Here is an 18,766-nt window from a genome sequence, read left to right as displayed (position 1 = left end):
GTAATTACAGGGAGGAAGTCTCCTGAGTGTGGAAGTCTCGTGGCCCAAGTCTGAATCCCAGTGTTGTCTCCCCTGGCAGCGTGACAAGCACAGTCAGTCCCTCTCCTGGCCTGTTCACAGGGTTGACTGATGTTACCCACAAACAGAGCAGGAAGCACACAGGTGGTAAGTTTACCCCGATTTATTATATATGGTCACTCTTATATACCCTCAAAACAAGTGCAGGGTCTGAGAACCCTGCTACAGAGAGTCTGCTTGTGCCTCTTCCATGCCTGGCTGCTCCCTCCTCCTCTCTCTTACTGAGATTTGTTTAGGGGTCAGAGGGCAGCAGAAGGGATCAGGGGGGAGTTACCTCTAGCAGCCTGGGGTGTGGGATGGTCCTGGAGACAAGACCTAGTTCCGGGGACAGCACCTAGCAGGGGACCTGGCACTTGACTTTGGGATGCCTGATGCACATTGTCACTGCTTGCAATCCGTGAAATGATGGTCATGTGTCAGTGCCTCCGCCCTGGTTCAGGTGAGGTGCCAGGGAGCGCCCCCCGCCCCCAGAGCACAGCCATTGTGATTGCTGCATACTTTGATATTTTTATTCCTGTGTTCCCTTAGATCAAGGGCCTCTCAATCTAATCTCAGCGCCATTGCTTAGAACTGTGTACCTTGGCAGCTAGCCTCTGCCTCCCTAATTTCCTTGGATATCACAGATCAAGAATTACCCACTAACCTCCCTTCTGATTAGGCCCATCCAGGCCACTCCTCCAGGCAGCTGCGCTTGCCTTCTTCCCAGAGAACTTGCCCAGCCACCCCTCATGGAAGCCTTCACTGACAGAGTGGTCCTGTCAGGTTTAAAGCCTTCTCTTTTGGGGAGTTCCCCTAGGTAAGCACGTGAACCATGCTCTGTAATTCATAACTAGGAAAAGAATTATGAATGGTCTAAATAGTAAATGTGAACTATCAGAGACCACTCAGGTTGACCCTAACTCTCTGGGAGCACAAATGTTATTCTCGAAGGCCAAGGCAACTCCCAGAATTTCAACCTTGATGTTGAACAGCAAGGTTGGGGCTACCAGGGGAGACATCTCAGCTGAGCTCCTCTCTTCAAGGACAGGGTAGACATGGCATCTACTTTTGCCAGGGAACAGCAGTAACTAAGGCCCCACTACTGCAGTGTTGCTGGAACCTAACCCCCAAGTCCTGAGGGGACAGGACAGGCATCTGGCGATCTCTGGTTCCCTGGCCTTATTCTAGCCCTGGGGAGAGTAGACAAGTTACAGAACATCAGCTTAGCAGAGAGAAGAAACCGAATCAAGAAATCTCCATGTGCTTTCCTGAAACTCTGACAAACATGAGTCATAAGGAGAAAGCAGAAAACAAATGAGATGCACGACTAACGATCACTGCTATGCCACAAAGCAGGGGGCGCGGCCGGCAATGCCGGTGGGCACCAGGTGTGCAGCTCACGGTTCCTGTGTGAGCAAACTGCTCACATCCGGCCCAGGCCAGTCAGGACCCTGCAGGAACTCTGGTGCAGGCGCCCAGGACAACCGGCAGCTACTCTTTTTTTGAAAGAGGACAGGCCTGGAGAAGACTGGCATACTTGGAGGCTGTCAGCTCAAATAAGACACCATTACCCTGGACAACAAGAAGCATTTGATGGCCCAGCCCCCCCCCCCCCCCCCCCCCCCCCCCCCCCCCGTGCTCCAGTGGCTTCCCATCTCATTTACTCTGCATCTCAGCGGGACAGGGCAAGGCTGGTGTGATGCCTGATCTCAGCTGTCAACTTGATGAGATGGAGACCCATCCGTTGAGGTGGGCATGCCTGTGGAAGATTGCTTTGATTCGGTTTGTTGAGGGCGGGAAGAACTGTGTGGGTCCCACTGTTTCCTGGGATGGGACCTGGGACTGTTTTAAAAGGAGAAATGAGGGGTTGGAGAGATGGTCAGTGGTTAGGAACACTGCTGCTCTTTCAGAGGACCTGGATTCAGTTCCCAGAACACACATCTAGAAACCCAGTTCTAGGGGATCCAAGGAGCTCTTCTGGTTTTCTCAGGTGCCATGCATAAGTGTGGTACAGAGACAATCATGCAGGGAAAACAATCATAATATAAAATTAAATAAAATCAAGAATGTGAGCTGAGCATAAGCCTCTGTTCCTCTTTATTTCGTGACCATGAGTGTCCCGTGACCTCTGTCCCGACTCCCCCACCACCTGGGCTGGAGCCTCAGACTGTGAGGCAAACCTCTTTCCCCAGGAAGTTGCTTTTGCCTATTTTCCTCCTCTGCTTTCTTTTTAGATATTTTATGTGTTTGAGTGCTTTGCCTTTGTGGTATGCATGGAGTGCCCAAGAAGACCAGAAGAGGGTGTGAGACCCCCCTGCAGCTGGAGCTGTGAGCCTCCCCAGGTGGGTGCTGGGAGCCACACCTAGGTCCCCAGGCAGAGCAGCTGATGCCCTTAATGCTGGGCCATCTCTTGAGCTCTGCTTAGTCCATGGGCAGAGGAAGGTGGAGCTCTGTGAGTTCAAGACCAGCCTGGTTCAGAAGAGCTAGGACCATGTAGAGAGGTCCCGCCTGACAACGACCACAAGAGGAGGGGGGAGGATGTTGTCATCATCAATGATTCTCACATTCAGTGTGTTGTCCCTAGCTGTATTCCAACACTGGGGGGTGCGGAGGGGCAGGAGGAGTGCAAGTTTGAGGCCAGCCTGGGGTATATAGTTCAACTCTATCTCTATAAAGTTTTTTCCCTTTGTAAATCCTATGCACTCTTTTGCCTTAGAGGTGCAAGCATCTTCTGTGCAGAGTGCCAGACCTGAACTCTGCCCTGGCCTGTCACAGAGCTGAAGGCTCTAGGAGGAGGCAGGGCCCCCAGCAGCTGCAGTCAGTGGGGTAGCCTGCCTCTGACTGACAACTGAATCCAGGGCTTTCCCCATGACACCAGCTGGTGCCTTCCTTCTCACCACATCTGGAAGAAATGATTCGGGTGGCAGTAGGCTAGCCATGTGATCCTGTGTGCTGAAGCACTTCAAAGTGGGAGCGTGTGCACTGGCTTTCCCCAGCTTCTGTTAAGTAAAGGTCACGGTGTTTGTGAAAATGTGTGTGTACAGTGGTTGGTTCACAGGAAAGGTTTCAAAGGTCATGTCTGAGATAAGGCTGGCTCTAGGGGATGCTCTGCCGAAGCCTGTCCCACCTCCGGCTCTCACTGGATGAGTGGATCTGGAAGATCTGGTCCTTCCCTTCCTGTCTGCCTCTGCCTGCCACTGTCCTCATTTGCTCTAAGACAGCACTCCACCCACACAGAGGGCTAGAACAAAGAAGGCTCAGGCCCCACGACAGTTTCGGGTCTCTCTCTGCAATGGCAGGTTTTTTCTGGCTACATGAGGATGTTTCCCATCCTGTCTCCAGAGAATGCCACATCTTTCTCTCAGTCTCCTCTGAGGTGGCCCACAGCCCTCAACACTAGTGTTGTGGTTTCAATCTCAGCCCCGAGTGCAGGTCTGTAAAGACTCCCCGACCTAGAACAGAAAGTCCTGCTGTGCTCCTGCCATTAATTTTAGTCCAGTAATGTAGAGAGCAGAGCTCACAGATGGTTAGGTGCTAGGCTAACGCCTATTTGCCTCCTGCCTTCCTGTGTAAGGAGGATGTCTATAAGCACAAAGGACCAGTTCATGTGGAAGGCTACGGTTCATTTTGAGGCAGAGCTCACCAAGGCTCAGGGGAGGCCTGGAGCTCCTGGCTGCTCAGTTAACCAGTGGATGGAACGAGGGTTCCTCTCTGCAGAGCCAGCCTTATCTGAGGCACTGCCTTGAAACCCTTCCCTGTGAAGCATTCTTCATGTGCTCATGTTGGAGTGTGTCAGATAGAACTCAAAGCAAGATGTGGGGCAAGTAACCATGCTCTTCTCAAGGCAGCCCAGGAGGGGTGCTGCAGAGACAGATGCATGTATGGCTGCAGAGAATTAATGCATGAATAGCCATAGTATAAGTAGAACAGGTGCCAAGCCTATAGAAAGAACTATAGAGCACTGCAGAGAGCTGGACTAGGAGAGGTGCCCTTCCCTTCTGAAGAGCATACCACTGTCCAGTGCCAAGCAGCCCTGAAAACATACATGCAAGTATCATTATATGGCGTGGACAGGATACATACAGGAATATGTATGTATATACATATATACATGTAATAACAGTTAATGAAAAAAGCGGCCAGGGATTTAAGGAAGAGCAGGGATGTTGTATATGGGAGAGTTTGGAGGGAGGAAAGGGAAGGGGGAATGCAATTATAATCTCAAAAAAAAACAAACAAAGCTAAAACAAAGGCAGACATTCTAAGTAAAAACCAGGGCTAGAGAAATGGCTCAGCAGATCAGAATGCTTAACTGTCCTTGTAGAGGACCCAGTGCTCCTCTGAACAACACATCAGATGCTCCCAACCATTTATAACTCTAGTTCAGCGAATCCGATGCCTCTGCTCATCACGTGTGTGGTCAGGCACAGATGAGCATGCCCATACAGTAAAAACAAAAAAAATCTTTAAAATATTAGAAACTAAAAATGAAGTTGTGGAAATGACTACACATGATCTTATTTGTGCTTTCTATCCATATGGAGTTTTTGCATCCAGACATTAACATACATAAAAATCCGGCAGAATATGTATTAAGTTGCATGTGTCATATGTGCATTACCGCAGAGTAGACTCGGAATGTTTTTCATTTGCTTTTTTCTTGTTTCTTTGCATATCCTAACTTTACTTTTTCCGCAGAATAGATGTAATGGTTTTGTTTTTTTAAAATTCACCAAAGATATATTTTAATTTAAAAGCTATGATATAGGGAGCAGTTTTGATGCTGAGGTCCTGTCCCCCATTTGATTCTTGTTTTGTCAGTAAAGAAAGCCATGGGCCAATTGATGGGTGGAAGGTACGGATGGGACTCTCAAGTCCCCGGAGAAAAGGGGGGCCGCATAGAAGGGAGAGGGAGTTTGCCATGCTTTGGAGAGAGGAGACCCTGGCAACCATGTGCCGTCTCAAGAGACCCAGTGTACAGAGCCATATTGGGGCAGTCATGCACTTGGTCAGAGTTTGACTTTGGTCAAGGTTAACTTCTCCTAGATAGCCAGGATCCTGCTCCACCTAGGGCAGAGTGCTCGAAGTAAAGGTTAAGTTCATTGTTCCTCCAGGTCTAGGAATTCCTGAATTAAACAGGTGACCCAACCAGCTGCAGGAGCAGTCAAGACGAGGACCTCCAAGAGAAGCTAGACAACTTCCACCGGAACTCAGCCTGGAGTCTGGGGGGAAGGGTTTGCCCAAATTGTTAAAAGGTCTGGCGCCATTAAAGTTTGGGGCTTTGATCAGTGAATATTGTCTTAGCCATACTTCTTTTCGCCCCTCTTCCCTATTTATTCCTCAGCTTCTGTTCCAGAAACCCACTTCGTAATAGCTGCAGGAAGCTATGGAACCCTACAACCCAGAGGGCTCCTTCAGTCAGGTTGTCGGAGATGTTTATCACTGACTGACAAAGGTTTAGGGCCGATGGGAGGAGTGGAGCTAAGAGTATTGATAAGGCGGGCTTCTCCAGGTGGGAGAGAGCAGCACCCAGCAATTATGCCAAGAAGGCACACTGAAAATAAACAACTGCACATGTGTCTTTTATTCATGGATTCAAGGGAAGCCAGGATGGAGCTGGTAGTGTGGGGCAGCTAAAGGCTATACACAACACTATGACCCTGTCTGGATGTAGCAGCACACGACTGTAATTCCAGTGCTCAAAGAGTGGAGGCAAGAGGGTGAGGAGTTCAAGGCCAGCCTCAGCTAGATAGCAAGTACAAAGGGCATAGCCTGGGCGTCAGAAGACTAATAGCTCAAAACACACACAGACATACAAATACACTTTCTATTTTTTTATTTTTTTTATTTTTTATTTTTTTAAAATTTATTTATTATATGTAAGTACACTGTAGCTGTCTTCAGACACACCAGAAGAGGGCATAAGATCTCATTTACGGATGGTTGTGAGCCACCATGTGGTTGCTGGGATTTGAACTCAAGACCTTAGGAAGAACAGTCAGTGTTCTTAACCACTGAGCCATCTCACCAGCCCCACAAATACACTTTCATGTGTGCCAGTTTATAGCACGTGGACCACCTGGATTCCTTAGTGTTTACTCACAGGATGCTGTTTACCTCAGAGTTAACCCAGTCTACAATGTGGTGTTTGAATTAAATTAATAAGTTGCTTTCTTCACATTGTGCTGCTCTGAATTTTCTGGACAAGAGCATCTTTATGTATGGGAATCAGGGTAGATTAGGATGGACTCTGCTGTGGTTTGACTGAACCCTCAGAGGTCTTGTGTTGAACCTGAAGCACAGCAGGTCTGAAAGTTGGGGTGTTAAGGGGTGGTTAGATCACAAGGTCACTTACTGCCTTGGTGAATGGGTCAATTTAATAACGATGGGATTAACTGGTTGTTGAAGCTTGGCCACGAGCGCCATCTTCCTTGGTGAGTCTCCTTGTTAGCTAGTGTTCCGGACTTTGAGTACAATCCATTAACATCCGACCTCCATGTTTACTATCATCACAGCGAACTAATAGCAATTTTTCCCCTTTCTTTCTAGAGACTCCTGCGCCATGAGAGCGAAGTGGCGGAAGAAGAGAATGCGCAGGCTGAAGCGCAAGAGAAGAAAGATGAGGCAGAGGTCCAAGTAAACCAGCTTGTGCACCCACGAAGGCCGCAGGGGCAGAAGTAAGGGATGCCGAAAGCCGGGACACTGGAACAAGTAGTTGGACTGTATATGCTGCTGTCGGCAATAAGTCTTCGTAGACCTGGAACGTCACTGCCGAGATCACCCGGGGAGATGACTGCCTCCGAAACAGTCCCTCTGGCTGGCCCTCCGCCCCGGACCTTTGGCATTCTGGACTAGTTCTGTTCTCTTGTGTGGCCAAGTGTAACTGGTGTACAATAAACCTTCTTGCTGTCAGCTGAAAAAAAAAAAAAAAAAAAAAAAAAGCTTGGCCACATCTTTCCTTGCTCATAAATCACCTTGCTTCATAAATCACCCAGAACTGTTCTCTTGTTAAGATGGCATACAGAAGACTGAGATAACCCCAGCTGTTTGGTAGCCTATTATTGCATTCACCATGCAGCCCAGTTGCCTTGAACTCACAGCCCTCTCTGTTCTAGCCTCCAGAGTGCAGACAGTAGCATACGGCAGCAATAAATCTATCTGATTCTCAGCTGTAGGCGTTTGCTGTTGGTTGTGGATGGGGTGTGTGTCTGGTGTCTGCCTGGGGACTGAATCCATGGCTTCGTGCCTGTCAGGTAAACTCTACCACTGAGCCGCATCCCTCGCCTTTCCGTTCATTTGTGATCTTAACTGAGTAACTGCAGTCCCCACAGGGTAAGAGCTGAGTTCCATAATGCTGTCCATACTTCAGACAGAACTCATGGATCTCAGATTACTTACACTTCAGAACAACCATGGCAAGTTCCCAGGGACCCTCTCCAAGGTGATGATTTTCTAGAATGTTTCCTAGAACTAGAACATCACTTTATTGACTGCTCATTATACACTGTCATTCCAACCAGTGAAGACTTGCACAGGGCAAGGCTTGCGTGTGGGAAGGGCCGAGTAGGCATCTCTTCCCCTGCAGGCCATCCTCCCCTCTCAGGACCCTGTTATGTCCAGACCATCAGTGGACAGGTTTCTGTCTCTCCATATTGTCAGGATTTAAACCGCTAACTTCACCAGCTTCGACATTTTCTTTGGGTGTCGTTTGTCAAGCTAGCATAAACTCTTACATACCAATTTTATTGCTAATTTTAACTCTCAGATCACATATTATACTTCATATAATAATATTCGAATGTGTACAAGTTAAAGCAGCTGCAGCTTAAGGAATCTGCAAAAGCTAGAGGCCCAGCCCTGAAACAGGCTGAAGAGGAGTCTGTCGGGGCCAGATAACAGGCCTTAACAAACCACAGAGATAAGGCACTGAGACATCAGGTGCTGCTTGCAGGGACAGTGCATCTGAGGATTTAAAGCAAGGCAGGAGAGACAGTGCCCAAGCTAGAGCTCTGAGAGGAGGCTTCTGCTGTGACGGGGCCTTGACTGATGGTGGGTGGCTAGTCAGTCAGCATGCCTGGCACATTTTGACCTTGGATGGCCTCTTGGCAGTAGTGGCAGGTGAGGGGCTTCCATCTGGCGATATGATATGAGACATTTTCAGAGATCACTTTTTATTACTTCCTGGAGTACCAGGCAGCTGGTGGCTGCTCCTTTGTAAACAAGTTACAACAGGAGTTGTTCTTTCTTGCCACTTCTACTCTAAGGGGAGTAACTTAGGTCAAGTCTGCTTTAGAAAATGGAACCATTCAGCTGGGCGGTGGTGGCGCACGCCTGTAATCCCAGCACTCTGGGAGGCAGAGGCAGGCAGATTTCTGAGTTCCAGGCCAGCCTGGTCTACAGAGTGAGTTCCAGGACACCTACGGCTACACAGAGAAACCCTGTCTCGAAAAAACCAAATCAAAAAAAAAAAAAAAAAAAAGGAACTATTCAAGGCTAGGCAGAGGCAGAAAGTTGGCCTACTATTCAGCACACAGAGCTCTAGACCAGGTCCAGTCTGGACTCAAATGCCTGGGGAGAAGGCATCCTATGTTTGTTTCTGTCTGTCTGTCTGTCTGTCTGTCTCTCTCTCTCTCTCTGTGTGTGTGTGTGTGTCTTTGTTTCCAGATTTTTGGGTAGATATGGGTTCTTTTCATATGGTAGCAGAATGACTGGGGAAGGGTACCTTAGCTTTAAGATGACTCCAGCCGTCCTTGGAACTGTATGTACTCTCTTAGCTTACTTAGCTCTTTCTCTGCTAATTTCTTCCTTTGGGTACCCAACAACCTGGACCCTTTCTGGAAATGTCCACAGAACCCACATATCAGCCAATATCAATAGGAAATCTGTAGTTTCTGGGAATTTGGGAAGAGCCTGTAGGAGAGAAAGTCAGGAGGGAGTTACTAGCTCCGTGAAGCACTCGATCATCCCCGGGCCACCAGGGTTCTGTTGTGGGGCAGTCTGGAAGCAAGCGCGGCCAGCACCATGAGGCTGGAAAGGCTGGCACCACCGGCTCCTGCCTTCATGGCCCTATTCTGACTTATATCCAGGTGGTGCCTCCTGCATTTCTTTTCCAGACATTGGAAATGAGACTCTGTGTGAAAACTCAGAGGAAGAGTGAGCCCCGAGCCTAATCTGCAATGTTGGCCTCCTTGGAACACCTCCAGACGGTAGGAGGGGCGTCGGTAGTCTGTCCTAGAACCTGCTGGTTGGCGGTTTTAAGTTTTCCTTGTGCGAGGGGGCGGGGCGGGGCGGTGGTGGTGAACTGCAGGTTTCCTTAGCCGGGTGGTGGGGCGACTGGAAGGGAGGCAGTACAAAGCTACTTTGCTTGATGAAGAATGCTAAAAATGTGTGTGACGAAGCAGAGCGAGGTGGAAGTGAGCCCAAGATTGTAAACAAAAAGCCCGGAGGATCCCAAGGGGGCAGGTGAGGTGGGGGCGGGGCCGGGCCTGGCTTTCCTCACTTGCCAGCCGGGTCTCCGGGGTTTACACTTCTGGTCACTTTGTTGCAGCTGCATTTCTCCTGTGGTCTGTGAGCACAGCAGGGAGGAGCAGACCTGTCCCTCTTGGCATTCACAAAAGCCAGTTTCTCTCACAGGCTTAATAATTCAGGCGTCTCAGCCTGCTGGCCCCAGAGCCTTTGTACTGCAGAGAACTATGCTCTGTTCCCAGGCCTCCCCACACCTGAGCTCAGTGTGCTGCTCCTGACAACCTTCCTCACCCCTACCCACCTGACTGACCTTTACCTGGGTGGGTATGGATCCTGTGCCCACAGCTCTGATTCTTGGGAGCCATCTCCCACCCCAGGCTGGGTTCACACTTCATCGAGCACAGTTTAACTATGCGATGCCCTCGTACCCCCCGACTCCCACCCCTACCCCCACTCGCTCTGTTCTTCATGCCCTTGCAGACACCTGAGTCTTCCACCTTCTGCTCTGCTGTCTCAGACCTGAGCTGCTTGCTAACAAGGGCCGAGTAGCCACCTTAGGTCAGGACCTCAGCCACGGCCTTGGCTTGAGCACCCAGACCGTGGTCTGTAACCTGCACCGAAAGCCCCAGACCACAAAGATGATGGCGCGTTGGGGCAGAGAGACAGCCTTCCTTCTGAGTATAATTAAGGCCTTCCCATCTCAGGCTTGACAGGAGGAGACCCCTGGGAGGCTCCTCAGAAGCTAGTGAGTGGGAAGTTATTTATTTCTCTTCTGCTGAAATGAGTCAGTTCAATCCACATAAGAATATATTAAAGGCAAGTCTGTTGGCAGTCTGCTTTCCGTCGAGTTGACTTGACCCAAGGATGGAGACCAGGGAAGTCACCATGGAGGTGAGGGGCTGGGGGAGAAAGAAAGGGCGGGTTCTCACAGAGAGTTGGGGGCAGGGTATGCCAGGTAGGGACTGAGGGATGCTGGGAGAACCTGGAGGCCAGGTCTGCAAACTGTGCACCTGAGTCCCTTGTCCTGGGATCTGAAACCAAAGTATGAAGACTGTTGCTGGCTTGGCTTCTGGATTTCCCATGATGCACTGTACTGGGATAGGCAAAGGTTAGAACAGAGGAGAAGCCACTCCCTGTGCGTTGATGTCTACAGGGAGAAGTGAGGCCGTTTGGAGAGGGAAGCCGCTACCGCCACAGAAGCAGCCAGCTGACCAGGGGCTGTGTTATAGAAGTTAGATTTTGGACCAGGGACAAGGGACTGAGGTGCATAGTTTACATACCAAAGCAGACCCGGCCTCCAGGTTCTCCAAGAATCCCTCAGTGACTTCCTGGCATACCCTGCCCCAACCCTGAACTCTGCAGCCCAGGGGCTGGGCAGCCCTTCCCCCAGAGGCTCCTCCCTACTATGTCGTGCAGACATTTTGGTCTCTCCTCTCTCCCTCTCCCTCCCTCTCTCTCCTTTTCTTCCTCTCCCTTTTCCCCTCTCCTCCTTCTCTCTGCACGCAGGGGCCTTTTCTCTCTTTCTTGCCCCCTACCCCACTCCCCATGACCACTCCCCTAGCCTTAATCCTTGGAGCTAGTGAACTCAGCCAAGAACAGTTTTCCAATAAACCTGCCTTTAATATCTAATAATCTAATCTGGCTCAAATTGGCCCATTTCATCATACAGAGAAATAACCTATCAACAGAAGCATTGAAGGCCCATTACATGGAAAACTCTCTCCTCCTAGCAGAAAGAATGGCTTAACAGAGTTAGTACAGTTGGGCAGGTCAACCCCTTCGGTCAGGGACCTCCCCTAGGGAAGAAGGCCTGTGTACTGTAAGTTATGCTAAAGAGGTAGGAGGAAAAATATAAGAACTTAATGAGATAATATATGTTTTCTTCCCAGAATTCCTGTCCCCTAGCACAGCCCTCAGAAGCCTCTCTGAGGATCTGTGGGTTTACCCAACTTTATGAGTCTTCTCTTATGCCCTCTTCTTTCAGGGGCCAGCCAGAGCCTAAGTGTACTTTCTGGTACTCTGGGGTTCCTCCCCTTTCTCTGAAGTCTCCTTTCCCTGACACACAGGGTAATGTCAGCTATGTGGCTAAGAGCCAGGCCCTTCCAACCTATACATTTATACTTTTCTCTAAAACTCATCCAGTGTGGTTCATGAATTTCATTCTTTGAATTCACAGTGCAAACTCCCAAAAGCCTGCTTTGGGGGAGAATTGGTGGCATTTAGGTTTTGGGATTCTAGCTCTCTCCAAAAAACTCAGTTCTTAAAGATACCTCGGTCTTTACATATCATTGTTGCAGGTGATAGTCACACAGGTGGTGGGCAGTGCAGGACTTAGAAGCTGGAGACAACTTCACACAGACGGGAGGATCAGGGGCTGCCCAGGTTGTCCCTAGAAGAGCCCCAGAGAGTTCTATCTCATAATGACTGAAAGTTCCTGAACCTCTTCAGCAAGAGAGAGCCTGGAAGATTGCCTGCTGACTCCCAGGCAAAGCCTTCTGCATACACGAGATAGAGAGAACATCTCTCACACAACCTTAGGACAGCTTTTTACAAGGCCTTAGTGTTCCTGTGGTCCCCAATAAGATCACTTTGACAGAGGTGGTGTTGACTCAAAATGGGCTGACAGGGGTTCCTCAGGGAGCTTCCAGGGGTGACCACTTCTTCCAGGAAGCCTCTTCTCTTTAGGGGGGCTCCCTATCCCAAGAAGAGCCACACTGACCCTCACAGGGCGCACTCTGGTCTTGTGAGTGGAGCTGGCTCCAGGCCTCAGCAGGCCTCACAGACAATTCTGTTAGACTCCGCCCAACAGTGACCTAGCAACAGCTTGCGTCCATCCCCGCCTCTGCTGTGAGCCAAGTTTGGCTGGCATCTTGTAAGAGGACTGCTTGATACCTAGCTCTTCTTTCTTCATTTCTCATTCTCCCTCCCCCACCCTTCTCTCCCTGTTCCCACGTGTTCCTGGCGGGTCTCTGTTTCTCTCTGCCCATCTCTACCCCTACTTCCTCTGCCCTTGTACTCTACCTCTACCCCATCTCCAGGCCCCGTCCCCTCCCTTTACCCACAGTAACTATCCCTTACACCAGGTCCTGGCATTGCATGGTTTCTCGGGGGGGGGGGGGGGGCGCGGGGGGGGGGGTACCCTGGCGTGGGCCTACCAGGTCGCTCTTCACTCCCACCAGCACCACTGCGATGATGTCTGTGCGAGCATGCAGACCTGAGTTCAGATCCGAGGTGCGGTGGTGTGATCTAGTCAGTTTTGCAGGAGCATGCACATGCATACACACAGGTGCATATCCTAACTAAATGTAAAAACAAGTACATATTAAAAATAAGTAAGCAGGTACAAGAGATAGCTCAGTGCTAGGAGCATTTGCTGTTCTTGTAGATGATGGGGGTTTGGATATCAGCACCCACGTGGTGGCTCGTAACCACCTATAACTCACCAGTCCTTGGGTATCAGGCATGCATTGTACATATACACTTGTAGGAAAAACACTCATATATACATATATATATGTATATATATATACACATATATATGTGTAATTAAATTGAGAATAAAAGCATATAAGGTAAGACAGGCATGGTGGCACATGTCTTTAGTCTCTATACTCAGGAGGCAGAGAGAAGGCAGATCTTTGTAATTTTTGAGTCTAGCCTGTTCTACGTAGCAAGCTTCAGGCCAGCCAGAGCTATACAATGTGACTCTGTCTAAAAATAAGTTAGTAAGCCTGGTGTGGTGATATACACCTTTAATCTCAGAACTTAGGAGGTGGATGCAGGCAGATCTAGTTTGAGACCAGTCTGGTCTACATAGCAAGTTCCAGGCCAATTCTATCCTTGTCTCAAAATAACGATGATGGTGATGGTGGTGGTGGTGGTGGTGGTGGTGGTGGTGGTGACAATGATGAAGACAACTGAGGAAGACACTCAACATCAATCTTTGGCTCCACAGCTCATGGCACATGAGCACACCTGTAGCTGTAATAGATTAATCTTTTCTGTCTGCCCAGCGGCAGCCGCATGAGTTCCTCACTACCACCCCAATGTTGTGGATTCTTGAATAAAAGACAGACAGACAGACACAGGCACACACACACAGCCTTATGTTTAATATGCCTTAAATAGCTCAATGACTGGGCACTTTCAAACAGCCGCATGGCTAACGCACTCTCTCCTTTGATATTCCTGAGTTATTACTATATTCCATCTTGGCCGCCCCGCACTCAGGCCTGCTACTCCTCGCTGGGGAGAGCTGGGATGGCCTCGGCTCTGGGGTTGTTCAGTTCAGGCCGGCAACAACACGCACCAGGCTCCATTTCCTGCGCTGCCTCTGGCAGCAGTCCTGAGGCACAGGACTCAGGTCTTGGCCCTTAACATGTGGGGCCCATGAGGCCGAGAATGTCTGCCTTAGCCCCATCCCGTGTGCAGCCTTGGCACTGCGTGGCGTGTGATGAGGGAGACTTGCTCAATGCTGAGTAAGTGAAGGCCTGGGTTTAGCTCCATGCCACTGGCTATGTCTTTCCAGCTAGGGGTCCACCGGGGCGTTTGCAAACTGGTGAAGAGAGGATGTGGATCCTTCACGGTTGCTCCTTGTCAGCTCAGTCAGGGCTCTGAATCATTAATCATCTCATTTCTTAGGAAGGCGTTTAGCTCTTCGCCCGTCCCCCTGTGCCCGAATCATAGACAAAAGCCCTTCCCATCTGGTTTCAGAGCTGATCCTTCCCCTCCATCATTCTGGCCCAGGAAGAAAAAGCAGGAAACAGCTGTGAGGGTGGTTTTGCCTTTCTAAGTTTCATGTGTCCAGATTATGATACATCTGGCTCCCAGGAGAACCACTACATGTAGGCCAAGTGTTTCTTATAAGTCCTGACAGGGTGTGGCCATATACTAGGCACACATTCTACCCTCCACAATCAGGAGGAGCCCAGGCTAGGTTCTTAGTGCCTTCCCTCACCGCTTCTGGGCTGATCCGATCCTTTGGCTATCCCTTCCCTCAGATGCCCCAAAGCCAGCATTTCTTGGACCTCACACCTGCATCACCAGCTGGGTCACCCAGTCCTGTGACATGTCTTCTGTAATCACATGTTTTAGATGACCACAAGTTGACTTTAGATAGGCAAAGCACAATGCCAGGGCACCAAGGTGTTAACTGTCATGGTATCTTTTTAAGAAGCTGGTGGCTCCCTGCCTCTGGCTCTTCCCTTAGGATGCCACTATATTTACATGATAGTTATGAAGAGCCCTTTGAGGTCACCTCACTCTTGGTGGATGTGCTCTGCCTCTCTGATTAGTCTCTGCAGTCTGATACAATGAGCAGGCTAGGAAGCTAATTGTACCTTGTTTTCTGGGTTGTTTTCATAATGACAAAATGAAGCATAAGTTAGTCAGGGTTTTATTGCTATGAATGGATACCGTGACCATGGCAACTCTTATAAAGACAAGCATTTACTTGGAGCTGGCTTACAGGTTTAGGGTTTAGTCTATTGTCATCACGGTGGGAAGCATGGCTGTAAACAAACAGACATGGTGCTGGAGGAGGTGGAGAATTCTACATCTGGATCAGAAGGCAGCAGGGAGAGTGACACTGGCCTGGTTTGAGCTTCTGAAACCTCAGAGCATACCCCCAATGGCACACTTCCTCCAAAGTCCACACCTCCTAATAGTGCCACTCCCTATGAGCCTCTGGGGGGCCATTTTTTTCTCAAACCACCACAAAGCACCTCTCCTCCTTATGGAGAGTCAGAGCTATATCCTGGGGTCTTGGGTTTCCTCTGCCTAAACAGATGGCTTTCTTTCTTTCTTTCTTTCTTTCTTTCTTTCTTTCTTTCTTTCTTTCTTTCTTTCTTTCTTTCTTTCTTTCTTTCTTTCTTTCTCTTTCTCTCTCTCTCTCTCTCTCTCTCTCTCTCTTTCTTTCTTCATTTGTTTATTTGTATTTTATGTATATAAGTGTTTGAGTCTGTGCACCTAGTGCCAGCAGATGCCAGAAAAGGGTGGGGTTACAGATGGTGGTGAGCAGCTGTGTGGGTGCAGAAACTGACCCTGGGTCCTCTGAAAGAACAGTGAGTGCTCTTAACCACAGAGACACAGTTGCAACTCCAAGATTTCAACTCAGTTGCTAAACACCCAGACCATATCATCACTGATGAGTCCCTTTTAATTTGGTTATTCTGATATGACATTCTTATATCTTTTACAAAAGAGAGCCCCCTCCCCCATCAGAATTTTAGATAAATTGTTGCATTTTGAAGCAAGGCTTTGTTTCAAAATGACATATCTTTTGAGCAGTCGTGGAGACCACACAGAGTTCCTATGCACCTTTAATGGGACCATGATGCTGGGATCTTTCTGAGCCCTAAGCCCTCCTGTGTCTGCAGCTCTCTATTTTACCAAGGAACCTGTGGTTTGACTCCATGAGATGAGCTAGCTCTGGGGTCTGGGGTCATGCCACCTCAGAGGGGACATTCTACCCCTGGCTGAGGCCCTTTGTCCCTGTTTGCTGGAAAGTGGCTGTGTTTGGTGGATTTTGACCTCAGGCTTTTCAGTAGAGAAATCCCCTGGGAGGATGTTAATACGACCCTTGGTGGATTCTATAACTGAGGGTTGCCAAATGGTCAGATGAGCTGAGGTCAACTGACATCAAAAAGAAAGGAGGAAAACCGTCATAGGTAAAATTAACAAAGGCATTGCGGGACTGCCTTCAAAAAACTTCCTTCCCCATTTAGGAGAGTGTGACTCACATCAGGCTGCCATTGAGGGGGAAACTGCAGGGCTGGGACAGGACTCTGTGCCTTGGGTAACCTTCTCCTCATGAGTCCCCACCACAGCCACCGACACACTGCTAGATAGGATCCAGCCCTGCAATCCTTCCTCTGTCAGGCTCAGACTTCTTCTGCTATAGTCAGGATTCACCTCCAATGATTTCGTTCCCCATCCTGCTAACACATGCCTCAGCCAGAGCCAGAAAGACCTACACTTTTCCAGGAAAGGAACATTAGCTGAATGGTTGGGCACCATGTGTTCCGTGGGGTGGCTGAGTGAATGTATCTACGCCTGAAGAGCTCCAGAGAAGCCACACCCAACTTTATCTGACTCTTTTTTGTGGGTGGGGATGGGGTGGTTGGAAAAGACAGGGTCTCATGTTGCCCAGGCTGGCCTCAAATTCTCTACGTAGCTGAGGATGATTTTGAACTTCTGATCCTCCTCCTCCTCTTCCCAAGATTTGGGATTACAAGCATGCACTCCCATGCTCGCCTTATTCTGATCTTTTATGAGTTGTTTTGAAAGCACCTCTTACTGTTGCATTCATATCAGGCATGTGGAGAAGCAAAAAGGAAAACAACAAAGTCCCAAGAACTGGTAGGAGTTAGAGTAGGGCTGGCCGGCCGGCTCAGCATGGGAAGCCCTTACTGCCAAGTCTGCTGATTGGGTGGATGATCTCTAAAGCCCCGTGGAAGAAGAGACTTGACTCGAAGAAGTTGTCCTCTGACCTTTTCTTCCATGCTGTGGCACATGTGAGCCTCCATCATACCATTAAAAAATTTTAATTAAATAAAACCAAACCAAACACACAAGGATCTGAGTAGATATTTCTCCAAAGGTCCATAAATGACCAAAAAGCTCATGAAAAGTGCTTGGCATAATTAGAACTTACTATGTTCCAATATAACATATGTTATATAAGAGAATGAGATCAGAACCGTTGGGGAGCCGCGGGAGAGATGGCCCAGCAGTTGAGAGGACTGTCTGCTCTCCCAGAGGACCTGGGTTCAATTCCCAGCACCCACATGGCAGCTCACAACTATCTGCAACTCCTGTTTCAGGGTATCTGACACCCTCATTCAGACATATATGCAGGCAAAACACTGATGTACAGAAAATAAAAATAAATACATTAAAAAATAAATATAAGATTAAGAATAAATCCATGGAGAGACAGGGCTGGGGGTGGGGGGGGTGGGGGCAGAATTGGGGAGGCAGCACCCGTGGTGGGGAGGACTAGGATGCAGGGAGGACTAGGATGCAGGGAGGACTAGGATGCAGGGAGGACTAGGATGCAGAGATTCTGGACTCGTGTGCATCACTGGTAAAGGAATTTGTTGTGGAGAACATCAGGGATTATTACAAAGGTCAAACAAGTCTGTCATCCCAATACTTGGGAGGCATAGTCTGGAGGTTTAGGAGTGCAAGTCCAGTCTCCACACAGGAAACCTGATCTAAAAAAAACCAAAGGGGGAAATAAATATAATCCAGCAACTCCATTCTTTAGACCCCAAAGAGCTGAGAGTGATGTTTGTATAAAAATGGATCAAGCCAACCATGGTGGTATATGTCTGTGACTCCGCACATAGGAAGCAGAGGCAGGAGGATCATGAATTTGGTGTTAGTCTGGGCTCTAGGGTGAGACCCTGTCTCAGACAAACAAAAGTAAATAAACAAAAAGCTGTAGTAAAACAACTTAGGCGTGAATCATCTGAAGGACAGATGACTGATCAATCAATCGATCGGATGGGGCCCATGCTTTTTAAGAATAAAAAGAAAGTGCTGACTCATGCCACAGTGTGGGTCAGTCTTGAATACATTAAACCAAAACCAGCCAGACACAAAAGGTCGCACACTGTGTAACCCTATTTACCCCACGCCCAGAGCAGGCTATTTTATAGAGAAAGGATGTAGATTCATAGTGACCAGGGACTAGGAAGAAAGGCGAATGCCTCTTGTTCACGTTGCTCCCCATCCCTTAAAGGTGTGATGGCAAGAACCTGGCCAGAGAGAGAGAAAGCAAGGCAGGAACGGCAGGGAGTGTCTTGGGTGCCCCATGGGTGCGGTGGGTGAGCGAGACAAGAAAGACTTCTTGGGAGAGAGGCTTTGTTGAGCAACTCATTTATTGGTGTGTGGGTGAGGACAAAGGCTATTTAAACCTTTGTAGGGTTGGGGTTGCGTGGAGGGTTATGGACTGAGTGTGCATCCTTGGCCCGAGCAGGTATTGGGGATGCCTCATTTGCATAAGGAGGAATTCCAGGTGCTTGCTGGATATGACCTTATAAGGAGAGAGGAAGTTTAACTTGTAACTTGGACAGCAGGTTACTTGTCTAAGATTGAGTGGGGTCATAGGGCTGTGTGTGCCTAGACATATAGGCCCAAAACAGGAAGGGAAGGGCTCTACTCCAGCCTCAAAATGAGACTTTTAGAGCTTGGATATGCCTCAACCTCTCTCTTCCTGCACCGTAGTTCCTCCTGGTTC

At 48.9% G+C, this 18,766-nt stretch overlaps 2 long non-coding RNA genes across 2 annotated transcripts; both read left to right on the top strand.

Annotated features, from left to right (window-relative positions):
• Positions 1–1,687: 1,687 nt before the first annotated feature.
• On the top strand, positions 1,688–5,862 carry LOC127696577 (uncharacterized). Its single transcript, XR_007980246.1, has 3 exons — positions 1,688–1,806; positions 2,292–2,399; positions 5,172–5,862. It is a non-coding gene; the product is annotated as an uncharacterized LOC127696577 (long non-coding RNA).
• A 2,189-nt stretch (positions 5,863–8,051) lies between these two features.
• Positions 8,052–11,133, top strand: LOC127696277 (uncharacterized). Its single transcript, XR_007980209.1, has 3 exons — positions 8,052–8,175; positions 9,144–9,263; positions 10,676–11,133. It is a non-coding gene; the product is annotated as an uncharacterized LOC127696277 (long non-coding RNA).
• The last annotated feature ends 7,633 nt before the right edge of the window (positions 11,134–18,766 follow it).

This window comes from Apodemus sylvaticus, chromosome 11 (assembly GCF_947179515.1).
Source record: "Apodemus sylvaticus chromosome 11, mApoSyl1.1, whole genome shotgun sequence".
NCBI classification, from domain to species: domain Eukaryota; kingdom Metazoa; phylum Chordata; class Mammalia; order Rodentia; family Muridae; genus Apodemus; species Apodemus sylvaticus.
This window is presented reverse-complemented; position numbering and strand designations above follow the sequence as displayed.